Source organism: Phyllobates terribilis, unplaced genomic scaffold, assembly GCF_046119375.1.
Source record: "Phyllobates terribilis strain yellow unplaced genomic scaffold, ASM4611937v1 Scaffold_3__8_contigs__length_932513732, whole genome shotgun sequence".
Taxonomy (NCBI): domain Eukaryota; kingdom Metazoa; phylum Chordata; class Amphibia; order Anura; family Dendrobatidae; genus Phyllobates; species Phyllobates terribilis.
The window spans coordinates 517,040,161-517,062,678 of record NW_027362763.1 but is presented as its reverse complement, the minus strand read 5'-3'; the positions used below and the strand labels follow the sequence as shown (position 1 = coordinate 517,062,678).

The following is a 22,518-nucleotide window of genomic DNA, read 5'->3' as shown; positions in this document are numbered from 1 at the left end:
CCAGACTTCTGCACAACACAACTGATGGTCCCAACCCCATTTATAAGGCAAGAAATCCCACTTATTAAACCTGACAGGGCACACCTGTGAAGTGAAAACCATTTCCGGTGACTACCTCTTGAAGCTCATCAAGAGAATGCCAAGAGTGTGCAAAGCAGTCATCAAAGCAAAAGGTGGCTACTTTGAAGAACCTAGAATGTAAGACATATTTTCAGTTGTTTCACACTTTTTTGTTAAGTATATAATTCCACATGTGTTAATTCATAGTTTTGATGCCTTCCGTGTGAATGTACAATTTTCATAGTCATGAAAATACAGAAAAATATTTAAATGAGAAGGTGTGTCCCAACTTTTGGTCTGTACTGTACATAATCTGCTTCTGTGTTCACTGCCTGCAATACAAGTCAAGATTACCAAACTCTCCTATTTTTATCATTACAAACTGTGGCTCATAGATAAAACTGTTGCACAAGAACATTGAGATGCGAGTTTGAGTCCTAGGGAGCCCCAATCACAGAACAACAAGCATTGAATATCATATTTATTTATGCACTGAGCAGAGAGAAACAGCACCGCCCCCCAAGGAGCTACGAAGAAGTCAGAGAATGACGAGTATTTAGAAGCCGGGACAAAGCTCTGATGTGGTGGGACTGAGCCCTCAAAGCGGAAAAGTACCACTGTATCCGGGAGGGTTGGGAGCTATGTGTACATATATATATCTACACACCTCTGTCAATAAAGCACAGACTCTGTGATCACAGCAGTCAGATCCCCTCAGATAAACAAGTGATGGCATTTCCTAGCAAACTGCTTATACTTGTACATTTGGGAAAATCATGTTAAGGTTTCGGCCACTTTTGTGTATACACAATATGACCCACAAAACCAGCTGCAACATAAAAACTAGTCCAGATGACACCAGGATTCAAGAGGAAGCAAACGCTTTCTCATCGATTGTCAAACACTGAATGCAGCAGAGAAAAAGAATGTTTATAGAGCACAATACTACAACAAATTCATCTGCACAATCAATTTTCTGTTCTTATTTTCAGAGGCCCTTTGAAAAATCAAATCAAACTTCTTCAATTTTTCCTTTGCTCTATTTTCAATAGATTTTCTTCTGTATGCTGTATTATATTGTCAGATCTTGCTTAGTATAAATCAATGTTTTTCCCAAAGAGCTAAAAAGTGTACCTCCTCACCGGTTTACATGAAAATGTGGGTGCATATACAGATCTAACTATACAGGCATGACCGAAAGTGTTAGCACCCTTGAAATTGTTGCAGAAAATGATGTATTTCTTCCAGAAAATTATTGCAATTACACATGTTTTGTTATACATGTTTATTTCCTTTGTGTTTATTAGAACAACACAAAAAAACACAGAGAAAAAGGCAAACTGGACATCATTCCACATAAAACCCCAAAAATGACCCAGACAAAATTGTTTGCACCCTCAACTTAATATTTGGCTGCACACCCTTTGGAATAAATAACTGCAGTCAATCGCTTCCTATAACCATCAACAAACTTCTTACACCTCTCAACTGGAATTTTGGACCACTCTTCTTTTGCAAGCTGCTCCAGATCTCGCATATTTGAAGAGTGCCTTTTCCCAACAGCAATTTTAAAATCTCTCCAAAGGTGTTCAATGGGACTTAGACCCGGACTCATTGCTGGCCACTTCAGAACTGTCCAGCACTTTGTTTCCATCTATTTCTGGGTGCTTCTTGAAGTATGCTTGAGGTCATTGTCCTGCTGGAAGATCCATGACCTAGGATGCAAAACCAGCTTTCTGACACTGGGCACTACATTGCAACCCAAAATCTTTTGGTAATCTTCACATTTCATGATGCCTTGCAAACAGTCAAGGCATTCAGTTTCAGAGACAGCAAAACAACCCCAAAACATATTTTAACCTCCACCATATTTGACTAGGTATTGTGTTCTTTTCTTTGCAGTCCTCATTTTGTTTTCAGTAAAAAGTAGAATGATGTGCTTTATCAAAATGCTCTATCTTGGTCTTATGTCTCCACAAGATGTTTTCCCAGAAGGATTTTGGCTTACTAACATACATTTTGGCAAACTGCAACCTAGCATTTTTAAGTCTCTGTGTCAGCAGTGGGGTCCTTCTGGGCCTCCTGCCATAGAGTTTAATTTCATTCAAATGTCGATGGATTGTTCGCGCTGACACTGATGCACCCTGAGCCTGCAGGGTAGCTTAAAATTCTTTGGAAGCTAATTGGGGCTGCTTACTCACCATCCGGACTATTCTGTGTTGCAACCTTTCATCAATTTTTTCCTGCCGCCCACGTCCAGGAAGATTAGCTACAGTGCCATGGGTTGTAAACATATTAATTATGTTGCGCACCGTGGACAAAGGAACATCAAGATCTCTGGAGATGGACTTGGAACTTTGAAACTTTTAATATTGTTAAACAATTTTGGTTCTCAAATCCTCAGACAGTTCTCTTCTTCTCTTTCTGTGCTCCATGCTCAGTATGGCACACACAGACACACAATGCAAAGATTGAGTCAACTTCTCTTTTTATCTGGTTTCAGGTGTGATTTTTGTATTCCCCACACCAGTTACTTGCCACAGGTGAGTTTGATGAGCATCACATGCTTGAAACAAAGTTGTTTACATTAAGTTATATCCAATTTGCCTTTTTTCTCTGTTTTTTTGTGTTGTTCCAATACACACAAAGGAAGTGAACATGTGTATAACAAAACATGTGTAATTGCAATAATTTTTTGGGATAAACATTTCATTTTCTGGGACAATTTCAAGGGTGTCAACACAACTGTTATAAGATGGCTGTTGGACACATAGTTGGTGAGAGGTATGTATCACAGAGGTATTTGTCCTGTGATGTAAACCTGCAGTGATGCTTTAGTACACATAGTACTAAGAGGCTTGTAAGATATCTGGGCCAGGTTTTCGGGCAGCCGGAGAGATGGGCGGGTCTGGCTGACCACATACTGCACCCCTGGGTGTGGTTCACATGGTAAAATGGGGCCTTTTTGTCTCACACATGGCTCTGTGTAGAGGTGTGCAGACCTCCAGGATTGTCTTTACTAAAAGACTAAGAAGCTGGACTTTAACCCAAGTGGGTTATGAATAAGGTCATCAATAGTTATTTGAGCAATGTCCTCCCACTCTGAATGCCCTTGAGCACATAAAAATCATCAAGATCCACTGAGGACAGCTCCTTTAGTAATTGCTGACTAAGGACATTCCAGATGTACTCGATAGGAGACAAATCTGGAGAAAATGTGGGCCATCGTAGCACATTGAGGCCACGCAGCTGCTCAAAGTAGCACAAGCAATCCTTGGTATGACCTGGTCCCGCTTATCTCTAATAAATGATAGACACAGTGGCTTACGAAAATATTCACCCCTCTGCATACTTTTGTGTTTTGCTACCTCAAAACCTGGAATTTCACAGGTATTTTTTGAGGGTTTCATCAGTTCATGTAAAGAACATGCCTACAACTGTGAACATTTTGTTTTTTTATTATTGTGAAGAAAACAACAACTAGGACAAAATAACTGAAAACTTCAATGTGCATAACTATTCATCCCCCCTAAAGACAGTACTTTGTAGAGCCTCCTTTTATGGCAATTACAGCTGCCAGTTGCTTTGGATAAGTCTTTATGAGCTTTCCACATCTTGCCACTGGGATTTTTTCCCATTCCTCAAGGCAAAACTGTTCCTTCAAGTTAGATGGTTTCCTCTTTCCTCTGGTGAACAGCAATCTTCAAGTCTGACCACATATTCTCAATTGAATTAAGATCTGGGCTTTGACTAGGCCACTCAAAAACATTTACACGTTTCCCCTTAAACCACATAAGTGTTGCTTTAGCAGTATGCTTTGGGTCATTGTCTTGTTGGAAGGTGAACCTCTGTCCCAGTCTCAAATCACTGATAGACTGAAACAGGTTTTGCTCAAGAACGTCCCTGTCTTTTGCACCATTCACCTTTCCCTCAACTCGGACTATTTAGTCCCTGCTGTCGAAAAACATCTCCATAGCATGATGCTGCCACCTGGTTTCACTGTGAGGATGGTGTTCTTGGGGTGATGAGCAGTGTTGATTTGGCACCCGACATAGTGTTTACCTGGGTGGCCAAAAAGTTCATTTTCGGTCTCATCTGACCACAGCACCTTCCTACATACATTTGGGGAGTCTCCCACATTGTCTTTTGGCAAACTCAAAATGAGCCTTACAATATGTGTGTGTAAATAAAGGCTTTCTTTCTGCCCATTCTTCCATAAAGGCCACCTCTATGGAGTGTACGGCTTATTGTGGTCATGTGAATAGATACTTCAGTCTCTGCTCGGGAACTCTGCAGCTCCTTCAGGGTTCCCTATGGTCTCTGTGCTACCTCCCTGATTAATGCCCTCCAGGCATGGGCTGAGAGTTTGGGTTGACAGCCCTCTCTTGGCAAATTTGTTGTGGTACAATGTTCTTTCCATTTGATCATAATGGATTTGATGGTGCTCTGAGGGACCATCAGATATTGGGATTTTTTTTTTTATATAACCCTAACTTATACTTCTCAACAACTTTGTCCCTGACTTGTTTGGAGATCTCCTTGGTCTTCATGGTGTTGTTTGCTTAGTGGTGTCTCTTTCTTAATGGTGTTGTAGCCTCTGTGGTCTTTCAGAAAAGGTGTGTATAAACTGACAGACCATCTGACACTTAGATTGCACACAGGTGGACTTCCTTTCACTAAGCATGTGACTTATCAAGGTAATTGCTTGCACTAGAAATTTTAAGGGCTTCATAGCAAAAGGGGTGAATACATATGCACATTCCAATTCGTAGTTATTTGATCCCATAAATTTAATTTATGCCTATATTTTTCTTACTTTACTTCACCAACTTAGACTGTTTAGTGCTAATGCGTTACACACAAATTGGGTTACAAAAATATGTAAACACAGGTTGCAACAAAACAGGTAAAAAGCCAAGCGGGGGTGAATACTTTTGCAAGCTGCTGTAGCTATAATAAAAATAGGCAGCACTCCAAAAATACAAAAGAAAACAGTGGACTTTTAATTAGCTCATGTGGCAACACTTTGGTTTAGAGAACCTTTTTGAAACGTTGCCACATGGGCTAATTAAAAGTCCACTGTTTTCTTTTGTATTTTTGGCTTGCTAGCTCTTTTTCTTATTTACTGTACATCACTACACCTGGATTATTGTTTTGGAGGCCTTGCAGCCTCCATTTTTGTATTTCTGTGCTGTTCCACCATTTTCCATATTGATAGATAGACAGTACTGTGCAAAGCTTTTAATCAGGTGTTGAAAAAATTGTATAAGTCAGAATGCTTTCAAAAATCATAGTGTTAAATTACTTTTATCAATGAGCAAAGTGCAAACTGAATAAACAGAAAATAAATCTAAATCAATCAATATTTGGTGTGACCGGCCATTGGCTTCAAACCACCATCAAAGCATCAATTCTTTTAGGTACACTTGCACACAGTTTGTAAAGGAATTTGGCAGAGAGGTTGTTCCAAATATTTTGGAGAACATATCTTCTGTGGTTGTAGGCTTGGGGAAAATCCTTACGGCTCTCCATGCAATCCCACTCAGACTCAGAGACATACCCTCACTTTCAGGACTTATTGTTCTTCTTTACATTGAAAATAGTTATTATATATAGCTGTATATCAGAGGATGGTATATTGCTGCAGAAGAAATTTGGTCCCCTTGAGAAAGTAGTGTGCAAAATGCAAATGGGGGTGCAGTCATCTTTGATGAATGTTGGCAGAACTATTTACAATATTACTGATCATGTTTCACCTCTATTTACCATCAAGTTTAGATATTTAGATATTTACTTGCATATGCACGTTAATGAAAGTGTCTAAACTTAGATTATTTTTGAAATTATCATGTGTTTTGGGGTGAGTCATGAATTTATTATTTATTGACCATATGATCATATTTTTTATTTTACCCCTATATGTCCAAACGTGTTTGATACTTTCCTGGAACACATATATGTACGTTTTTTAACATGATGAAATACACGTTTTAAACATATCTAATAAATTATGTATTTTATTTTTATACAGGTGTGGTAGGATTTAGAAAAAATTTGGAGCCAATAAGATACCTCCCTCATGCAATTGCATGGAGAATATTTATCTGCCTTTACTTCTCAGGATCGAGTACATCAAGAAATGGGCTACGGGAGATCATGGATGCAATGGTTGGCCAAGAAAACTTCATGCAGCAGATGATAGACACATGATGCTTACTTTTCTTAAAAATTATAGATGTACAGAAGTGCCATCAGCTCAGAACTGGCAACAGCTAATGGAACCTAGAAACACACATCTAATGTTCAGAGAAGTCTCACCAGAAGTGGCCATTATAGAAGATTTTCAGACAAAAACCATACCTTTGGCATAGAATCAAAACCAAGTGCACAAAAACATAGGAGCTGGGGTGTAGAAAAATTGCAGAAGGTGATCTGGATCGATGAGATAAAACTTGAAATACTTGAAAACAGTTTATTTTTTGAACAGCAGTTGAATAATGAGTGTCTGCAGGCAACAGTGAAACATGGTGGAAGTGTCTTATAAGTTTTGAGCTGCATTTCAACAACGGTATTTGAGGATTTGATCGGAATTAATGGTGTCCTTAATGCTAAGAAAGACAGGAAGATACTTTGTGCAATTCGACCAGGGATGGGACTGATTGACTCTAAATTTACTCTGCAGCAGGATAATGACCCCATACACACAGCCAATGTGATCTAGAACTAACTTCAGCAAATTAGATCAAGGATTTCTGGAAATGATGACATGGCCCCCACAGCGTCCTGACTGCAAAATGTTCACATCTGTCTGGCATTACATGAAGAGACAGAAGGATTTGCAAAAGCTTACATCCACAGAAGATCTGTGGTTAGTTCTCCAAGATGTTTGGAATAACCTCCCTGCCAAGTTCCTGCAAAAACTGTGTGCCTAGAAGAACTGATGCTGATGCAGAAGGTGGTCACACCAAATATTTATTTGATTTAGATTTCTCTTTTGTTCATTCACGTTGCACATTGATAAACAAAGAACTATTAACATTTCTATTATTTAAAACATTTTTTTGCCCTGATTCAGTTCTGGTTGCCAATGGCACTTGGTCCTGATGCCACACTGTGCCATTACCTAATATGTAGCAATGTAATTAATTTATCTGCCTGGAACAGAGTCTGATTTTAATAGCGGAATTTGGTTTGAGGTCTGAAATTTAGTTGGGGTCTAGTCTGTTGACTGAAATTTTTGCTATAAAATTTTTAAGTATATTTAGTGGTCTGGGGTTTGATATTATTGTTGGAGGGCTAAATACATTTTACCAATCCCGTTTATTAAGGGAAACACTCAAAAAGAATGACCCTGTTATTGGCTTTCCCCGGTTGACATCTCGGCTTACAGCAGCCAATAACATATTAGTTAAGAATGCTTGAAATCAAATGCATCATAAAATCAATATCGCAAGTTTTTCAAAATTCGAATCAAACAGATCATACATAATAATAATATATTTTTTTTATATAACTGAAAATATTTTTCTCCAACACATCCTCTACTTTGATAACAGCGAATAAATTAGAAGGTTGCTAATCTAAGGTCATGTGAATTTAAAACTGAATATTATTTTATTACATATTAAGACAAAAAATGAAAATTTAAAATATACAGTAATTAAAAAAATATGAATAAATGAAAGTTAAACTAAGGTAAAAAGATTTATAAATGTGCTTTATGCAACCACCTGCAAGAGTCTGCCGTTTATGATCTAAGCAAGATTACATAATAAATCAAAAGACACAAATAAAAATACATTTTAGTGAACAGCTCAAAAAGGAGAAAAATTTGTGTCTACTACAGGTATTAATATTTTTTTATCCCATCACAATGCTACTAATAATATAATACAGAAACTTAGCATAAAAACTATATAAAACTTGACTTTCAGGGGATTTTCAGGATTTATACATATACTGTACTTTAGTTTGCCTAAATCTTGAAAGCAAAATAAATTGCAATATACGCTGTACTTAGTGTACCTTCTTGATTTTGTACAGTGACACCTGTCAGCCCCCAATCCTTGTTGTGCAGCAGCGGTGACGACATAAGCATGTGATTGAGGCAGCTAATCACTGCCGCATGGTCAACATCAGAATAAATTGAATGTAATGCTGCAAATAAACATGAAGCGAAGTGCAGTATTAGTAGAAAACCATGCCATTGGTAGAGTATGTACTCTGGAATTATCCTATTTTAGGAATACTAAAACATACTTAAAATCCTGAAAACCAATTTTAAAACTTTTAAGCATCGAACAACCTACATGGGAGGTTGTGCTTATGGCACTTCAGTTGGATGTGACTAGATGCAGCTGATTCTAAAATGTTAGGAAACAATAGTTAGTTGTTCTTTTTCTCCATCAAGTTACCCTTCCAATAGTATGCTGAATTTGTAAATCAAGCTTTATTATCTTCATTAAAAGGGATATCCACCACAATTTATTAGTGTACTAATGGGACCATGCGGGTGGCTAAATAACAAATAACACATACTTAAGCTAAGTGGCTGCAGCAGTCAAATTTTGGCTGAGCCGGCAAACAGTGGTGCCAATGTTTCTTCCCGCTCAAATGTAATGTGACTGTTGATTGGCTGCAGATGTCACCTGACCCCCTTTCTGGAAGAAGAAGCCAGGAGAAAAGTGGGAGACACAATACAGAGTACAGAGGAGCTCCATTCATCTGGAATGTAAGTATGTGCCATTTGTCATTTTGCCAAAACGTAAGTACATTAATAAATGGTAGTCGAGAACCCTTTAAAGACAGTGTGGAATGTTAATAGATAACTTATAATTTGATAAATAGTTTTTCCACAAATTTGTCACAGTCCAGTACAGGATATTATGTATAAGCCTAAAGTTCAAAATCAATTTAATTTTTATTTTATAATTAAAGGAATATTCTCAAATTCTAAAGTAGCCCTCTTGAGCAGCTCACATATCTGCAATCTCCCTACTTCCTGGTTGTGGGGGTGCAGGCACTCTTCCTTGAGTGACAGTTCCAGTAAATTTCCTTTTGCTACTGTCATTGTTCAAAAGTGTACACTGTCAAATAACAGGTAATTTGAACAAGCACACGTCTCAGGAAAGTGAGAGGAATGATTAGAAGAATTTCTCTGAAAACTGACAATGCTGGGGATGGTGAATAAGCAGGACAGATAAAAGTAGCTCAGTCAGGAGTTGATAGGGAGGTAGAAGAGAGCAGATAACTGCTTTATAGAAATCAATGGGCTGGAAAGCGCTGACTGGGATCTTAGTAGTTAACTCATCTCCTGGACTGTAACTACTGCACATATTCGGCTAGGTTTTAGTGGTTGGTCTTCTTGGAGACAAGCTGTAAGATAAAACTTCTCACAACAGCAGAACGAAACTAGATAAAAAAGCAAGTTATTTGCAAACGTGCCTATTTTCATGCTTTCTACCTAACTATACATATTTAACAACATGTGAGAACCCCTTTAAGGGATTAATTATTAATATTCAGAGATTTTAGATCAAAGGGTTTTTCCGAGATTTTACATTTATGGTTTATCTTTATTTATTGGGCACTGCAGTGAAGGAGAAAAAGCATTCAAACAAGTGCAGATGCTTTTTGTTTTGTGAGAGGGGTCTTTTCCCTATGATAAAATAGTATATTTTTAATCTATGATAAAGAAGAGTCCATCAATTAAAAAAATCACAGAAAATTCAATATCTGAACTACTATATATGCCTTCCTCAGATAAATGTTTCCATAGCTTAATATTCTTAACTAATAATCTAGGAAAAACTACAATATTATCCACCACTCAATGTAACCAATGTAACCATATTTGTTTATGAGTTCCTGATTGGTAATTGTTCAAGACCAGAGTTTAGTTAATTTAAAAACATGTATAAGGCTATGTGCCCACGATGCAGAAATGAAGCAGAAAATTTCTGCAGCATTTCTGCATCTCCCTGGCAGAAAAAACGCATGCAGATTGTGCATGCGTTTTTCCTGCAGAATACATGCGGATCCACATGCGGATTCACATGCGTTTCCGCATGCAGATTGACAAGCGCTTTCCAGGCGATAGCATCACTTGGAAAGTGCTTGACAACTAGGTCACACTGTATAAATCCATGCAAACAGCATGGATTTATACAGTGTGAACCGTAAAAATTAAAACCAATAAAGCTATACTCACCCCCGAGGCCCCGGCGTGGCTGCAGCGCTCGTTCCTGTCTGGTTCCCAGCTGCCGGCATATCGCGAGACAGAGCGGTGAAGGGCCTGCGGTCACATGACTGTGACGTCACCGCAGGTCCTCAAGCGATGCCGGCATTCAGAGAGAAGCCGCCGGACAGGTGAATATAACTTTATTTGTTATTTTATTCTTTTTTTACAGGTACAATGGTACCCAGGTCTGGAGGAGAGTCTCCTCTCCTCCAGAACTGGGTACCATCCGCACACAGAAACGCATAGAAGCCGCTTGTAGAAATGTACAGTCGCGGTTTCTATGAGTTTCAATGCAAGTCAATGGCGGGAGTTCCGCTGCGTTACCGCAAAAAAAAAAAAAATCCGCAGCATGTGCATAGAACATGCGGAATCCCCTTGGGGACCATGGGGTGCGGATTACCTAGCGTTTAACAAGCGTTTACGCTGCGGAAATTCCGCAGCATAAAAGCTTGAAAAATGCTACGTGGGCACTCAGCCTAAATATTTAGACTCAGTTATAATACTTTCTGGCTTTCATACAAAAGAAAACCTGTGCCTTCACAAGTCAGCATACAAATGAATATAAATATATAATTTTGAAATTGTCTGCATTAGTTATTTATTTGGTCCTACACTGAGATTTATAGAAAAAAAGAAGACTGGGTATAACATTTTACAGGAGAGAATAACACAGTTTGAGTCTGCTATTCTTTTGTGTTAAACTACTGTAAAGAACACGTTTTGGAATTGTGCTTCTATGTTCCTCTAAAATAGCATGATCTTTTTCTGGTGGAGGCCACTGCAAGTGAACATCACTTAACGCATTTCAAGTCAAGGGTGTTTGCAATGGGAAGGGTGGTGGGTATGGGATACATACCTAAAACTGTTCCCTTGCAGCCCTTTCAATGGTATTCAGATAGATACAAAGGAGAAGTAGGAAAATAGGTGTAAAGAGCAGTTTTCAAAAAACTGAGTCCAGACAAATATTTCTAATTATTGTATTTAACCTTCCCATTACCTATGAGAAAATTCTGATTATGACTCTGTTTCATGAACTTCCATAGAAACAATGCTTTTAGGGGCAAATACCCACATAATATGGCATGTAATGAAATATGCCACCTTATGGAGAGCAGCGGCATGTCAGGCTGTCAGTGCTGTGAGTGACAGCTCAGCCACCCTATGGAGAGCAGGAGGATGTCAGGCTGTCTGTGCTGTGAGTGACAGCTCAGTCACCCTATGGAGAGCAGGAGGATGTCAGGCTGTCAGTGCTGTGAGTGACAGCTCAGTCACCCTATGGAGAGCAGGGGCATGTCAGGCTGTCAGTGCTGTGAGTGACAGCTCAGTCACCCTATGGAGAGCAGGAGGATGTCAGCCTGTCAGTGCTGTGAGTGACAGCTCAGCCACCCTATGGAGAGCAGGGGCATGTCAGGCTGTCAGTGCTGTGAGTGACTGCTCAGCCACCATATGGAGAACAAGGGCATGTCAGGCTGTCAGTGCTGTGAGTGACAGCTCAGCCACCCTATGCATAGCAGGGGCATGTCAGGCTGTCAGTGCTGTGAGTGACTGCTCAGCCACCCTATGGAGAGCAGAGGCATGTCAGGCTGTCAGTGCTGTGAGTGATAGCTCAGCCACCCTATGGAGAGCAGGGGCATGTCAGGCTGTCAGTGCTGTGAGTGACAGCTCAGCCACCATAAGTATAGCAGGGGCATGTTGGGCTGTCAGTGTTGTACTTGGGTTTCCTTCAGGTGTTTTCCTTTCCAGATAATTGCAGGGCTATTTAACTGGCTAGCAATGAAAGGTCATTGCCAACTGTAGTATCAGCTCAGTGGTGTGTTTAATCTGTTCCCTTTATTCTGATCTTTTGTTGCCGGACCTTGGATTTGCCTTTTGACTTTCCATTTATACAACCCCTTTTGCCTTTGACGCACTCTGACCTTAGTTACCAGGCCCCAGAGTTTGCCCTGACTATTCGTTTCTCTTATCTCTTTGTCTTTGACGTACCTTCCTAACTTTTAATCCCTGGACCCCTTGACCAGTCTGTCTCACGGCTAGTCCATGAGTAGTGATTAGCATCACAATTAGGCTTTACATTCCACACTGGTTTTCCCTATTCATTGCATGATGTTATTTTAATAAGATAGTGCAATTATTCCGCTATTAATAGCTTAAAATAAAAGTTATGTTTTAGTTCAGGGTCTTCAGTTAGGGGACCTCTATTTGCCTTTGGCAATTTGTGACTAATTATACTATACTTGAGGGCCAAGAGCATCATACTGTATGTCTTCAAAATTAAATATAAGTAGAAATAGAAATATATTAAATCATGGTTTAAAGAGGTAAAGTCTTGGAAAAATAAGGTTTACTTTCTTTTCAGTATTGCAAGGTATCCATATTTTAGTGAACAGGACGAGGCAAATCCAGGCCACTGACTATGATCAAAAGTGGCACTGCTTCAAGGCAAAAGGAAAAACTGTTTTCAAATCCCGGACAACTTCTTTAATAAAGCCGTTCAATCCATAATCATGTTTTTACAAATGCAAAGTATTTCAGATCCAGAGAAAAATAATTTATGGGAAAAAAATGAGTGTAACATGAAAGATCAGGTACTTCACTGACTTTTCAAGAAGTGTTTAGGTTTTGGTACTTCTGAATCCATGCTTTCACGAATAAGAGATAAGAAGTATTCATCCAAAGCACCACTCGATAATCTGGGCTCAAGGCTTGAAAGGGAATGTAGAACTTGACTACAGATAACAAGCACTTGTGTTACCGAGTTTTACTAAATGCTCTGGATATCGGACTTATGGTGAATAGGAGAGGAGGATGCTCCTTGCTTGCATATACTGTGCTGCTTTTAATTATATGACATGGCTCCTATTCAATCACAGATTTTCTAGTTAACAAAACTGTTCTATTCAACCATCGCCACAAAATTAAATTGATTTAGTGACAAAAATAGCACAGCTCTACTTTGTGAAGCATCAAGTATCACCTAGATATTGCTGCTATGTACCATGCAATGGGCTGTCTACCAAATTACACAGCAATCACGTAATTTGTCATTTAAATAAATGAATGACAATTAAAGTATACAGCTATTTAAAATGAAAATGCTACAGACAGCTGTGCCGAAAACTCTATGTTCAGATGTATAATACGTTTCAATGCCGAGCAGTGTTTTTTATGTACATGAATAATAAATGCTAGCGGAACACTATTGCTATCTGACTGTATATATATATGTGTGTATATTTGGTCCTTAAAGGGGTATACCATGTATAAGTATTTTAAGCTAATGTGCTTCCCTTTTTTGAAAATAATAAAAGAGCTACTATTCACCATCCCCCCACTCCAGTAAAATCTTTTTGTCCCTGCTACCATCTTTGTTGACAAGCTGCAGTGGTGACATCACAACAATAGTGTCTGTGACCGCTGCAGCCAAACATTGGGCTCAGAGGCTCATGTCGTTTACATTATCATCCACGCTGTACCCAGTGATTAGCTGCAACGGTCACATCCACCGCTGCTGCTTGTCATGTCAACAAAGATGGTAATAGCTGTGAGAGGAACTGATGGAGCGGGGAACGTGACAGCTCAGTTTATTATTTTAATCAAGAGGAAGCACGTCAGCATACAATAATTATACACAGAATCCTCCTGTATTGTTTTGAGTGTGGAGCATCAATCTTCACTCTCCATTTTGATCCCAAGTTCCAACATTCACCAAGAGCAGCAGTAGAGTCTCTGTGCTGTCCACAGTGTTCACAATTAGCACTGCTTCATCACATCACCTAGCGTCCTAGCTGTTAGCACTGGATAGCAGTTGTTCCCAATGAATGTTGGAACTTGGAGACAGAGAAGAGAATGAGGATTGAGGATGATCAGTCAAAACATTAAAGAGGTTTTCCCACAAAAAAAAATTCATTTTAATCAATAGATCTTGGAATAATAATAAGTTCCACAATTCGATGTGTTTAAATAAAATGTTCCTGTGCTGAGATAATCTTATAAATGTTCCCCTGCTGTGTACTGTGTAATGGCTGTGTCTGACCGTACAGGAACATGGTCTGATTATACCACAGCTCCTGGGCAGGGGAGGAAGCAAAAGAGTATACAGACAGGACAGGATCGCAGCTGATTCTTTTTGTGAGATAAAACATTTCATTGCCTGTTTTTAAACAATGTTTTAATTCAAAGAATGAATCATCTGTGATCCCGTGCTGTAATGATAAAATGGCAATCAAAATACTACAAAAAAAGTACAGGAAAATTATCTGTAAGAATGAAACCTTAAAATAATTTCAAATGTACTGTTTCTAAATTTGAAGCTCTATGGACCAGTAGATTAACTATAGAAGACCGGTCCAGTGGTTTGCTTACCTTGGCCTGGCACATGAGGATGAGCCACGCACTGGATGCTCAACACTGGCAAATAGTGAGGCGTTGCAGTCACTATATGCCAATGTACTGTATGATATTTCATTGGGAGCTGTATGCTGAGTACATAGTTCTACAATACAGCACAACATGATTTTTTTTCTGCTGGTTCCCTACTAAAAGACAATAGGTACAAATGTACAAAATGATCCCATAGAAGCCTATGGGTTTCCCTTTGCAGTTTTATTCAACTAAAAGGTTGTACTGTATGGATCAGTAATATAGCCATGGGCATAGCACCTGTATCCTGTGCACTGTACTCCATTTCCAGGCAAATCTCAGCAAACTTCATATCATTACTTTCTGGAGGTGGCATAGCTATAGGGCTTACAACAGCATGGAAGAAGTGCAACAGGCCACTCCTATTACTGTTTCCCCTACAAAGACAGCATAGCTTAAAGACTGCCCCCAACTCAGGGAAAGGTTGTCTGGTCTTAAGCTACAAGTCTGCAGTCACTGTAAGTACCGGGAGCAGACGGTCATGTGACCACAAGTATTCAATGTGCAAACTCATGGATACATTCCAACTAGACTGTATTCAGCATCACTGAATACACTTACATTGAGCAAAACCGTGCCCATCTAGTCTGCATATGACCGCATACATGCAAATCAAATACTTGCAGTCATGGACATCACATACCTGCAGTCATGCACGCACTGCACCTGGCACCAGCACCGGAGAATACTTACAGCGCACAGTGCATGCGATGTGACGTTTCACAAGTCTGCAGGCACATACAGTACTACTAGGACAACCCCTTCTTTAACTAAATGTTTAGGCCCAATAAAATAAAAAAGCTTATACTCACCTCAGGTGCTGGCGCCGTTCCAGCGGTGTCAGCACTTGTGGTCCCGGGACTGTGATGTTGGGGAATGTCACGTGGTGCCCGGTGCTGGTGTTACTGTCCGCGTCTCCTGTCGAATTGAACATGAAGAGGAAGTCCGGGATCAGTTGTTGTCTGGACTTACTCTTCATGTTCGATTTGTCCAAAGGCAGAGACAGTGATGCTAGGGCTGATTGGGCGTGGGCATCACGTGTCATTACACCGCATCACAGCTCTGGGACCACGAGTGCTGGCACTGCTGGGGTGGCACCAGCATGGGACATGAATATGGGCTTTTTTATTTTATTGGGGCCAAACATTTAGTTCAAGAAGGGGTTTTGCTAGTACTGGACAACACCTTTAAGACTTAACACCACCTTTAAATATAAAACAGAGTGCTGATGAAGCTCTCTGTCACACGATTCTCTGTATGACTGGATGAACAGTTCTGTCCCCTCTCCGCACTCTTTACTGTAATCAATGGAGGAAATAGGAGGCTGAAGAGGAAATGTTTGGTTGTTCCTCTGTGGAGTGGGAAGCAGTCTGTGTGGAGGGTAATAGCCTATGTGAAGGGCGCAGTCTACATGGAGGATGGACAGTTTGTGGGATGGAGGCATAAAGAGAAGTCTGTATCAGAAGGGTCTGTCTGTGTAAGAGAAAGGGGCATGCGGAAAAGACTGTGTAACCAAGGACATCATGGGGAGCAATTTGACTTCCCCTTCAATGATGCTGGACCCCTCACTATATATATCCCATTAACAGTACAAAGCCATGTCGTAAAACAAAGTGATACAAATCAAACACCAAAAAGATTAGCATAATAAATTAACAATTACTGTCCAAAGCAGTAAATTAGGTTAGGTTAGTAACTCGCTTTCCCGTATGCTTAAGAAGTTGATGGAGAAAGTTATCACCTGTATCTAGTCTAAGTCTGGGGTTCACTTGATATATCTGGTAATTAATCCAAAAGAATTTGCAAATTGAATTATAATTTACAATCATACTAATTTAAATAGCAATATAACTCCTGAAATGAAATACTGGGAGTCCGACAGTCTCCAAACTGCCCAAAAATTATTTCTTGTATCAACTGAAAGGTCCCCCAGAGAGAGTGTGGTAGACTTCTCTACAAGTGTTAAAGGCAGGATTATGATATACAATGATATGCACATTTTTGTTAACAAAGTATATACTGTAGATAAGATTTTTGTGTCTGGAGGTAAACCCCATAAATTATTGGTATACAACTATTAGAAGGTGCCTGTGTACCTCCTGTATGTCATTAAAGTCATTCAAAAATGAATTGTTTCATCTCAAGTAAATAACAGAGCCTTCATTATACGTACGGCGAACCCCATATACAGTACTGTATCATTATAGTAATTCCTGTGTTTCCTGGGGGATTAGCTCTTTCTTTGCTTCTCCTATAATAATTGTATTATTGTAATACTGGCAGCGTTGGACCTAGATTTTATACAGCTACGTATTCGACATGGCTAAAAATAAGCACAAAATGTCTATTGCCCCACTTGTTACTGATGTACTTCAAATGTAACTCCTATCTAAAATATACAAAAGGAAATATTATAGAACATATTTCTGCTCTAAGAATTGTGATTACCCCTCGATTGAGTATCCAATAAATCATATACTGACAGCGGGCCAATGTTCTGTCACTAGGAGATAAGCAATAAAGTAATATATTTAACCTTCACCACACACTATCAGTGTAACCTTCTGCCCCAAATAATGAATTGTTGGCATCTGTGGTCAGAAAGCTGTAATGTGCAATTCCCTTAATACACCACTACTCACATATCCAGTGATCTATATATAGCACATTATTATTTCATACCATTATACCTGGGAGAACCACTAATGGGTTTGAAGGCAGTGAATTACTCATTTATGTCTGGAATAACAGCGACACAACATATACATACAGTACGAATTTTCACACAGTGTAAGATTACATTACTTTATTGTAGTTATGCTTATCCACCCAGGTATTCCTTGTATCTACAGGTGATATAGATAGATAGATAGATAGATAGATAGATAGATAGATAGATAGATAGATAGATAGATAGATAGATTATAAAAAGAGAGGCAGCACTCCAGAAACAATGCAAATAAAGTGTGGACTTTATTCAGCCCAGTGGCAACATTTCAAGTCTTGAAAACGGTTCTGTGAAGCAAAACGTTGCCACTGGGGTGAATAAAGTCCACACTTTATTTGCATTGTTTCTGGAGTGCTGCCTCTCTTTTTATATTCTGTGTTGCACAACAATTTGACATTATTTCGAAGCTTGGCACCGAGTATATGCAGTTGTGAAACTGTTCCATTATTTTTGTATAAAATTAAAGATTGATAGAGTGATATTACACCAATCATAGATTGATAAATAAGATAGATATGGAATAGATATAGTGATAGAGCGTTAAAAGATAGATAGGTATGTGATAAGATAGATATGTGATAAAATAGATTTATAGATACCTAGATGATAGATATATGGATAGATAGATGATAGATATATGTGGGACAGATAGATAGATAGATAGAGGGATAGATACATAGATGATAGATAGATAGATAGATAGATAGATAGATAGATAGAGGGATAGATACATAGATGATAGATAGATAGATACATAGATGATATATACTGTAGATAGATATATAGATAGATACATAGATGATAGATAGATAGATAGATAGATAGATAGATAGATAGATAGATAGATAGATATGAGAGATAGATAGATAGATAGATAGATAGATAGATAGATAGATAGATAGATAGATAGATAGATAGATAGATAGATAGATATGAGAGATAGATAGATAGATAGATACTGAAGATTCAACGATAGATCATTTGCAGCCAGGTTACTCCATTGTGTATGAACATAGCAGGCAGGTACCAATTCCCCACTGACAATTCCTACTAGGAATAGGATGGAAAATAAATTGAACTGAGCTGACCTCCTGCTCACGTGCTGATGGATACAGAAAGTGCTGATGGGGGCGATATCTGTATACGCCTCTCAATCTCATGAAATGCTCAGTGAAATAACATTTTTCACTTGTAAGTAATTGAATATGTGACCACAGAATAAAGCCTGACAAGCTGTCTCATGTGTTTTCTGGAGATATGTTGTAGCACTTAATTAGCTAGTCATATAATGACAGATTGTCACATCCCCTGACCTCCCAGTCTGGGGCATTGGTCTCACCTGAGCAGAGTGACAAGGCACCCTTCCCTCAGCTTGTCCTCTCTGGCCTCATGGAGGTGGGAGGCTGGATGGTGACTTCCTCGGCTGAGCCCTGACATGTGTTTCTAGCAGGCATAGAATCCAGCAAGTAGTTGCCAAGGCTGAGCCTCCTGACTGTGCTTTCAGCTGGGATGCATCCTTGTGGAACATTCATTCTCCATGATCCAGTAGTCACCTTTACAAGTGCAGATCTTTGAGTTGACAACCATCCAGATGTATCTTCCTAGTAAGGGTTAACAAGAAGAGCCTGCAGTTCATATGATTATCTCCAGAAAAGGAGTGTGTTCCTTAGGGACAGAAAACAGGAAATCAGATCTAAATAAAGACAATCTGACAAGCAGTGTCACTTTCTTCTCAGTTCTATAAAATAGTATAAACTCTCACATATCACAACTTTACTAGGTGTGCAGAGCAGCATCCAACACTCATACAGAAAAGTGACCCCAAATATGTGCAGAATTCATAACGGCAAATACATAGAGGACGGGAGTGACAGTAGTGATACCCTCATCATCCATAAACGTAAAGGGAAAAGTTTTGCATAAACAAAGTTGAGTCATTGTGCCACATTTCTCTGAATACTGATGGTGGAGACATTTCTGTGCCATGTATCTAGCATGAAGCATGATGTAGAAATGACATTTTACACACTTGATCCCCAATTATATACTACTATGGAATCCTATAGAGAGATGCTATCTCATGTAAGCAATGGCAAATGAAACAATGGGCTTGTTCTTTAACTTTACTCTTTGTTAGGCTTTTCCTCAGACAATACCTGGTACAATTCCAAAAGTGTCCCCAACTCACCTTAGCTATTGCTGTGGCTGAGTCCCCAAGCATGTGCAGCCCCCAGCTGTCCTCAGTGCCTGCTGCAGGTGGAGCAGACCTTCCCATCCATGGATCCCCCTGTTGTACAGTTTGCAGCTTTCTTCTCCCTGCTGCTCATCCCTGCTACTGATCATTGCTCTGCTATCACTAGGAAGAGTGAGGGGGTGGAGAGGGACTGATAGGAGGAGCAGCAGTAGAGGAGGGGGCAGCTGGCACCCACACCAAGATAAAACAAAGATGTGCTGCTCTATTTCCTAGAAATTGGAAAAGAACCACTATGTGACATATGATGATATATGACAAAGCTTCAGGGATGGTGGTCAGTAGTCCATGTAATGAATAGGGGGCCAGAGAAATGTCATGACATTGACAAGCTGAACACTTGGCCAGCTTAATTAACATGGACTCTTCAAGGGTTAATGTAAAATAGAATTCTATTTAAATATTTATCTTTAAATAAAAACAACTGTGATACAATTGTTTAGCTGTGTTCTTGTTTTTCTAATACAAGCACTAATAGTGGCTGTACTGTAAGGACAATAGTTACATTTTCTTAACCTACAGGGGAAAACATATCCCGTAAAGATCCTTAATTAATCCTTTAATGATATCTGTTGCCAAGGTAACCAATATAGATATGGAACCTGCGTAATGTATTTAAGTGTGTGTTGTGGATATGTGCATTACACATCTCCATAGATAACACAGAGTCCTTTAGGAGCAAGCAGGAATTTATCTGATATTATTGGGGCAAATTCACACCTGGCAGATGTACGGCAGACGTTTCTGTGACAGCAGGGATCTATGCACTTGCTGCAGAAATAGCCAATTTCACAAATATAAAAAGGAAAGTACAATCACAGAAAAGTCTGCAACATGTGAGTTTACTCCTTAACCCATTACTTGCCAAATTAGCAATTTTCATTTTTTGTTTTTTTTTGACCTAATTGGACCTAATTAGAAAATCTTAGTCCCAAAAAAAGGACATTGGTAGATAATGGGTTTTAAGCAATATATTAAGGTGATGATATAGGGGGATAAAAATATATCCATATTAAGTAATATGTTTTGGTGAACTGTTACTGATATCAGCTGATTGTGGGGGTGATGTGTGTTGGACTCACACCAATCTCATATTGATGACCGATTCTAGGGATGAGTCATCAATATGTATGTCCTATCTTAAAAAGTGATGGCATATTGCTTTATGATTAATGGGAGTTCGACCTCTGGAACGCCCACCGATTCTGATCATAAAGGGTCCCTATCACCAGTAGTTCTGCATCCTCTCCTAAGCTTTCCCATTACAGCAGGATTCTCGGCCACTTGGCGATGCAGGGAACTGTAAGGCGACCTCAGAAAATTATCCATTAAAATTAATCAAATTTATTCAAGTCTTTTGTGGTCTTTAATGATCATTCATCAAAAACCTGTAGATGCTAATTCAGTGTCAATTATTATGGTCAAAATCATTTGTTATGAGGGTATTTGTGACATTTATTAGTCCCTCAGCTAGTACTAAACCATCTAAACAATATTGGATGATTTATGCTTTTCAATCCCAGTTTTCTATGTCACTTTATATTGATCTATGTGCCATAGTGTGTGCAAATCAATGTTGTGAACTGGCAGGATAACTAATCTGAGAATGTACTGATGATGTGCTGATCACACATGTGCTGATAGACTGGGAAAGTCTATATCTAACATTACAAAAGTACACTATGTCAAAAAACATCCTGACATTACATATTACAATGTAGTGAAATTAACTTGCAAAATGCCTTTTGGTTGCAATTAAGTGATTAAATAAATATTATAAGTTAAATGCAAGGATATCAGAAACGTTTACTTATCTGCTTGGAATGATAAGTAAAAACTAGGGTACATATACAGTATACAGATTTATATAGGTTTATAACGTGAGACATATGAGCATCTAACAGGTGATGCTAGCTGACACTCTTTTTATGAAGTTTTACAAAACTCCATACTGCCATCTGCTGGTCAGTTAAAAAAAATACACTTCATTAATAAAATTGTGGTGTTATTGGTGGCTATTGCCAACCACTCTGCTTGTTGTTCACACTTGCTACATGATTACATGGGTTGAAAAAAAGAAAACACAGGTCCATTAAGTTCTGCCTTTCGCCATTGATTATACGTTATGTTTCACTTGATTATTCATAACCCACAATGCCATTAGTTGTGAGAAAAGCATTCAGGATTTTTTTTTAAATTCAGATATAGTATAATAACTGCCATTATTACCTCTTGTGATCGGCATTCCACAGTCTGACTGCTCTAACTGTAAAGAACCCTTTCCTAATTAGCCTCCAGAATCGCCTTTCCCCCATGTGTAATGAGTGCCACTTGGTCCCTTGTAAGGTCATTGGAAGGAATAAGTCATGTACCAGTAATTTGTACTGACCACACATATATTTTATACATATAAATTAAATGACCTCTGAAGCTTATTTTTTCTAAGCTAAACAAGCCCAACTTTTCTAACCTCTCATTATCGGAGAGACCTTCCATTCCATGTAACAATCTATTTGCCTGACTGTACCTTCTCTAATTTCCCTAATATCCTTTTAAAAAATGGAACCAAAAACTGGATCCCATATTCCAGATGTGGCCTCACCAGTGATTTATAAAGGGGTAACAATACATTGGGATCATGGGATTTTATTTCTATTTTTATACACCCTAAAATCGTATTTGCTTTTGCAGCTGCTGCTTGACATTGAGTACTGCTGCTCAGCTTACTTCTAACCAGAATACCCAAATCCTTCTCCTGTTCTGTAGTCCCCAGTATACTCCCATTTAAGATAAAGACAAAAAGCCGGCACCTGTGTATTC

At 38.9% G+C, this 22,518-nt stretch overlaps 1 protein-coding gene across 4 annotated transcripts in view; it reads right to left on the bottom strand.

Moving 5' to 3' along the window:
- Positions 1-19,842, bottom strand: part of TMEM200A (transmembrane protein 200A) — a 201,458-nt gene extending 181,616 nt beyond the window's left edge. The window contains exons 1-2 of one of the 4 annotated variants that reach the window (XM_073673212.1): positions 19,636-19,842; positions 18,787-19,112 (exon numbers count right to left, since the gene is read on the bottom strand). The gene's annotated coding sequence lies outside the window, so the exon portion shown is untranslated. The remainder of the gene's footprint in view (positions 1-18,786; positions 19,113-19,635) is intronic. The other 3 variants (XM_073673211.1, XM_073673213.1, XM_073673210.1) reach the window with 3 other exon arrangements.
- Positions 19,843-22,518: the final 2,676 nt, after the last annotated feature.